Genomic DNA, 7358 nt, shown 5'->3' on the forward strand with positions numbered 1-7358 from the left:
GCAGCCCGCCACTGCCAGGTTCCCGGGATCCAGGGACAACTTCCCCGGGAGTACGCACGGCGGGTCTCAGGCTGGTGCAACGTCACGCCGGCCTCTGCCGCAACGTCACGCTGCCTCTGCAGCTGCAGGCCCGCCCCGCACGTAGTGCCCCTCCTACCCCCATCCCCCAACCCCCGGCCTGAGTGAGCCGGAGGCCCCGAATCAGCGGCTCCTTTAACCCCGTCCTGGCTGAGCGAAAAAACAGACGCCCTCCAGCGACCTACACGCAGAGGCAGGGCCAAATCCAAAGCTGAGCTCCTGTGAGCTGTGAAAACAAAGAAGAGAAAGGGAAATCTCTCCCAGCAGCCACAGAAGCAGCGGATTAAAGCTCCACAATCAACTTGATATACCCTGCATCTGTGGAATACCTGAATAGACAAGGAATGATCCCAAATTGAAGAGGTGGAATTTAGGAGCGAAATCTATGATTTTTTTCCCTTTTCCTCTTTTTGTGAAGGTGTACGTGTATGCTCCTGTGTGACATCTAGTCTGTATACTCTAGCTTCCACCATTTGTCCTAGGGCTCTATCCGTCCATGACTTTTTTTTAAAAATTCTTTTTCTTAATAATTAAGTTTAATTGTAATAACTTTATTATACTTTACCTTCGTTCTTTCTTTCTTTCCTTCCTTCCCTCCCTCCTTTAGACAACGAATCACCCCAAATTGAGGAGGTGGTCTCAGGGAGCAGGATTTATGATTTTCCCCCCTTTACCTCTTTTTGTGAAGGTGTATGTGTATGCTTCTGTGTAAGATTTTCTCTGTATAGCTTTGCTTCCAACATTTGTCCTAAGGTTCTATCCGTCCCTTTTTTTTTTTTTCTAAATATTTTTTAATTCAATAACTATATTATACTTTATTTTATTTTTACTGTATCATCTTTCTTTCTGTCTTTTTTTCCTTCTTTCCCTCCTTCCTTCCTTCCTCCCTCCCTCCCTCCTTTCTTTCCTTCTTTGCTTCTTTCTTCCTTCCTTCCTTTCCTCCTTTCCTTCTTTCTTTCCTCATACTTCTACTAATTCTCTCTACTTTTTCTCCCTTTTATTCTGAGCCGTGTGGATGAAAGGCTCTTGGTGCTCCAGCCAGGAGTCAGGGCTCTGCCTCTGAGGTAGGAGAGCCAACTTCAGGTCACTGGTCAACAAGAGACCTCCCAGCTCCACATAATATTAAACAGCGGAAATCTCCCAGAGACCTCCATCTTAACACCAGCACCCAGCTTCACTCAACAACCAGCAAGCCACAGTGCTGGACAACCTATGCCAAACAACTAGCAAAACAGGAACACAACCCCACCCATTAGCAGAGAGGCTGCCTAAAATCATAATAAGGCCACAGACACCCCAAAACACACCACCAGACGTGAACCTGCCCACTAGAGAGACAAGATCCAGCCTCATCCAGCACAACACAGGCACTAGTCCCCTCCACCAGGAAGCCTACACAACCCGCTGAAACAACCTTAGCCACTGGAGACAGACATCAAAAACAACGGGAACTACGAACCTGCAGCCTGCAAAAAGGAGACCCCAAACACAGTAAGATAAGCAAAATGAGAAGACAGAAAAACACACAGCAGATGAAGGAGCAAGATAAAAACCCACCAGACCTAACAAATGAAGAGGAAATAGGCAATCTACCTGAAAAAGAATTCAGAATAATGATAGTAAGGATGATCCGAAATCTTGGAAGTAGAATGGACAAAATGCAAGAAACAGTTAACAAGGACCTACAAGAACTAAAGATGAAACAAGCAACGATGAACAATGCAATAAATGAAATTAAAATCACTCTAGATAGGATCAATAGCAGAATAACTGAGGCAGAAGAACGGATAAGTGACCTGGAAGATAAAGTAGTGGAAATAACTACTGCAGAGCAGAATAAAGAAAAAAGAATGAAAAGAACTGAGGACAGTCTCAGAGACCTCTGGGACAACATGAAACGCACCAACATTCGAATTATAGGGGTTCCAGAAGAAGAAGAAAGAAAGAAAGGGACTGAGAAAATATTTGAAGAGATTATAGTTGAAAACTTCCCTAATATGGGAAAGGAAATAGTTAATCAAGTCCAGGAAGCACAGAGGGTCCCATACAGGATAAATACAAGGAGAAACACGCCAAGACACATATTAATCAAACTGTCAAAAATTAAATACAAAGAAAGCATATTAAAAGCAGCAAGGGAAAAACAACAAATAACACACAAGGGAATCCCCATAAGGTTAACAGCGGACCTCTCAGCAGAAACCCTACAAGCCAGAAGGGAGTGGCAGGACATACTGAAAGTGATGAAGGAGAATAGCCTGAAACCAAGACTACTCTACCCAGCAAGGATCTCATTCACATTTGATGGAGAAATTAAAACCTTTACAGACAAGCAAAAGCTGAGAGAGTTCAGCACCACCAAACCAGCTTTACAACAAATGCTAAAGGAACTTCTCTAGACACGAAACACAAGAGAAGGAAATGACCTATAGTAGCGAACCCAAAACAATATATAAAATGGAAATAGGAACATACATATCAATAATTACCTTAAATGTAAATGGACTAAATGCTCCCACCAAAAGACACAGATTGGCTGAATGGATACAAAAACAAGACCCTTATATATGCTGTCTACAAGAGACCCACTTCAGAACTAGAGACACATACAGACTGAAAGTAAGGGGATGGAAAAAGATATTCCATGCAAATGGAAACCAAAAGAAAGCTGGAGTAGCAATTCTCATATCAGACAAAATAGACTTTAAAATAAGGACTATTAAAAGGGACAAAGAAGGACACTACATAATGATCAAGGGATCGATCCAAGAAGAAGATATAACAATTGTAAATATTTATGCACCCAACATAGGAGCACCTCAATACATAAGGCAAATACTAACAACCATAAAAGGGGAGATCAACAGTAACACATTCATAGTAGGGGACTTTAACACCCCACTTTCACCCATGGACAGATCATCCAAAATGAAAATAAATAAGGAAACACAAGCTTTAAATGATACATTAAACAAGATGGACTTAATTGATATTTATAGGACACTCCATCCAAAAACAACAGAATACACATTTTTCTCAAGTGCTCATGGAACATTCTCCAGGATAGATCATATCTTGGGTCACAAATCAAGCCTTGGTAAATTTAAGAAAACTGAAATTGTATCAAGTATCTTTTCCGACCACAACGCCATGAGACTAGATATCAATTACAGGAAAAGATCTTTAAAAAATACAAACACATGGAGGCTAAACAATACACTACTTAATAATGAAGTGATCACTGAAGAAATCAAAGAGGAAATAAAAAAATACCTAGAAACAAATGACAATGGAGACACAACGACCCAAAACCTATGGGATGCAGCAAAAGCAGTTCTAAGGGGGAAGTTTATAGCAATACAAGCCCACCTTAAGAAGCAGGAAACATCTCGAATAAACAACCTAACCTTGCACCTCAAGCAATTAGAGAAAGAAGAACAAAAAAACCCCAAAGCTAGCAGAAGGAAAGAAATCATAAAAATCAGATCAGAAATAAATGAAAAAGAAATGAAGGAAACAATAGCAAAGATCAATAAAACAAAAAGCTGGTTCTTTGAGAAGATAAACAAAATAGATAAACCACTAGCCAGACTCATCAAGAAAAAAAGGGAGAAGACTCAAATCAATAGAATTAGAAATGAAAAAGGAGAAGTAACAACTGACACTGCAGAAATAAAAAAAATCATGAGAGATTACTACAAGCAACTCTATGCCAATAAAATGGACAATCTGGAAGAAATGGACAAATTCTTAGAAATGCACAACCTGCCAAGACTGAATCAGGAAGAAATAGAAAATATGAACAGACCAATCACAAGCACTGAAATTGAAACTGTGATTAAAAACCTTCCAACAAACAAAAGCCCAGGACCAGATGGCTTCACAGGTGAATTCTATCAAACGTTTAGAGAAGAGCTAACACCTATCCTTCTCAAACTCTTCCAAAATATAGCAGAGGGAGGAACACTCCCAAATTCCTTCTACGAAGCCACCATCACCTTGATACCAAAACCAGACAAGGATGTCACAAAGAAAGAAAACTACAGGCCAATATCACTGATGAACATAGATGCAAAAATCCTCAACAAAATACTAGCAAACAGAATCCAACAGCACATTAAAAGGATCATACACCATGATCAAGTGGGGTTTATTCCAGGAATGCAAGGATTCTTCAATATACGCAAATCTATCAATGTGATAAACCATATTAACAAATTGAAGGAGAAAAACCATATGATCATCTCAATAGATGCAGAGAAAGCTTTCGACAAAATTCAACACCCATTTATGATAAAAACCCTCCAGAAAGTAGGCATAGAGGGAACTTTCCTAAACATAATAAAAGCCATATATGACAAGCCCACAGCAAACATCATCCTCAATGGTGAAAAACTGAAAGCATTTCCACTAAGATCAGGAACAAGACAAGGTTGCCCACTCTCACCACTCTTATTCAACATAGTTTTGGAAGTTTTAGCCACAGCAATCAGAGAAGAAAAGGAAATAAAAGGAATCCAAATCGGAAAAGAAGAGGTAAAGCTGTCACTGTTTGCAGATGACATGATACTATACATAGAGAATCCTAAAGATGCTACCAGAAAACTACTAGAGCTAATCAATGAATTTGGTAAAGTAGCAGGATACAAAATTAATGCACAGAAATCTCTGGCATTCCTATATACTAATGATGAAAAATCTGAAAGTGAAATCAAGAAAACACTCCCATTTACCATTGCAACAAAAAGAATAAAATATCTAGGAATAAACCTACCTAAGGATACGAAAGACCTGTATGCAGAAAATTATAAGACACTGATGAAAGAAATTAAAGATGATACAAATAGATGGAGAGATATACCATGTTCTTGGATGGGAAGAATCAACATTGTGAAAATGACTCTACTACCCAAAGCAATCTACAGATTCAATGCAATCCCTATCAAACTACCACTGGCATTTTTCACAGAACTAGAACAAAAAATTTCGCAATTTGTATGGAAACACAAAAGACCCCGAATAGCCAAAGCAATCTTGAGAACGAAAAAAGGAGCTGGAGGAATAAGGCTCCCTGACTTCAGACTATATTACAAAGCAACAGTAATCAAGACAGTATGGTACTGGCACAAAAACAGAAAGATAGATCAGTGGAACAGGATAGAAAGCCCAGAGATAAACCCACGCACATATGGACACCTTATCTTTGATAAAGGAGGCAGGAATGTACAGTGGAGAAAGGACAGCCTCTTCAATAAATGGTGCTGGGAAAACTGGACAGGTACATGTAAAAGTATGAGATTAGATCACTCCCTAACACCATACACAAAAATAAGCTCAAAATGGATTAAAGACCTAAATGTAAGGCCAGAAACTATCAAACTCTTAGAAGAAAACATAGGAAGAACACTCTATGACATAAATCACAGCAAGATCCTTTCTGACCCACCTCCTAGAGTAATGGAAATAAAAACAAAAATAAACAAATGGGACCTAATGAAACTTCAAAGCTTTTGCACAGCAAAGGAAACCATAACCAAGACCAAAAGACAACCCTCAGAATGGGAGAAAACATTTGCAAATGAAGCAACTGACAAAGGATTAATCTCCAAAATTTACAAGCAGCTCATGCAGCTCAATAACAAAAAAACAAACAACCCCATCCAAAAATGGGCAGAAGACCTAAATAGACATTTCTCCAAAGAAGATATACAGAATGCCAACAAACACATGAAAGAATGCTCAACATCATTAATCATTAGAGAAATGCAAATCAAAACTACAATGAGATATCATCTCACACCAGTCAGAATGGCCATCATCAAAAAATCAAGAAACAATAAATGCTGGAGAGGGTGTGGAGAAAAGGGGACACTCTTGCACTGCTGGTGGGAATGTGAATTGGTTCAGCCACTGTGGAGAACAGTATGGAGGTTCCTTAAAAAACTACAAATAGAATTACCATATGACCCAGCAATCCCACTACTTGGCATATACCCTGAGAAAACCAAAATTCAAAGAGAGTCATGTACCAAAATGTTCATTGCAGCTCTATTTACAATAGCCAGGACATGGAAACAACCTAAGCGCCCATCATCGGATGAATGGATAAAGAAGATGTGGCACATATACACAATGGAATATTACTCAGCCTTAAAAAGAAATGAAATTGAGCTATTTGTAATGAGATGGATAGACCTAGAATCTGTCATACAGAGTGAAGTAAGTCAGAAAGAAAAAGACAAATACCGTATGCTAACACATATATATGGAATTTAAGGGAAAAAAATGTCATGAAGAACCTAGGGGTAAGATAGGAATAAAGACGCAGACCTACTGGAGAACGGACTTAAGGATATGGGGAGGGGGAAGGGTGAGTTTTGACAGGGCGAGAGAGAGTCATGGACATATACACACTAACAAACGTAGTAAGGTAGATAGCTGGGGGGAAGCAGCCGCAAGGCACAGGGATATTAGCTCGGTGCTTTGTGACAGCCTGGAAGGGTGGGATGGGGAGAGTGGGAGGGAGGGAGACGCAAGAGGGAAGACATATGGGAACATATGTATATGTATAGCTGATTCACTTTGTTGTAAAGCAGAAAACTAACACACCATTGTAAAGCAATTATACCCCAATAAAGATGTTTAAAAAAAAAAAAAAAAAAAACCCCAAAGCTAGCAGAAGGAAAGAAATCATAAAAATCAGATCAGAAATAAATGAAAAAGAAATGAAGGAAACAATAGCAAAGATCAATAAAACAAAAAGCTGGTTCTTTGAGAAGATAAACAAAATAGATAAACCACTAGCCAGACTCATCAAGAAAAAAAGGGAGAAGACTCAAATCAATAGAATTAGAAATGAAAAAGGAGAAGTAACAACTGACACTGCAGAAATAAAAAAAACATGAGAGATTACTACAAGCAACTCTATGCCAATAAAATGGACAATCTGGAAGAAATGGACAAATTCTTAGAAATGCACAACCTGCCAAGACTGAATCAGGAAGAAATAGAAAATATGAACAGACCAATCACAAGCACTGAAATTGAAACTGTGATTAAAAACCTTCCAACAAACAAAAGCCCAGGACCAGATGGCTTCACAGGTGAATTCTATCAAACGTTTAGAGAAGAGCTAACACCTATCCTTCTCAAACTCTTCCAAAATATAGCAGAGGGAGGAACACTCCCAAATTCCTTCTACGAAGCCACCATCACCTTGATACCAAAACCAGACAAGGATGTCACAAAGAAAGAAAACTACAGGCCAATATCACTGATGA

The sequence above is a fragment of the Phocoena sinus genome, chromosome 11 (assembly GCF_008692025.1).
Source record: "Phocoena sinus isolate mPhoSin1 chromosome 11, mPhoSin1.pri, whole genome shotgun sequence".
Classification (NCBI taxonomy): Eukaryota; Metazoa; Chordata; class Mammalia; order Artiodactyla; family Phocoenidae; genus Phocoena; species Phocoena sinus.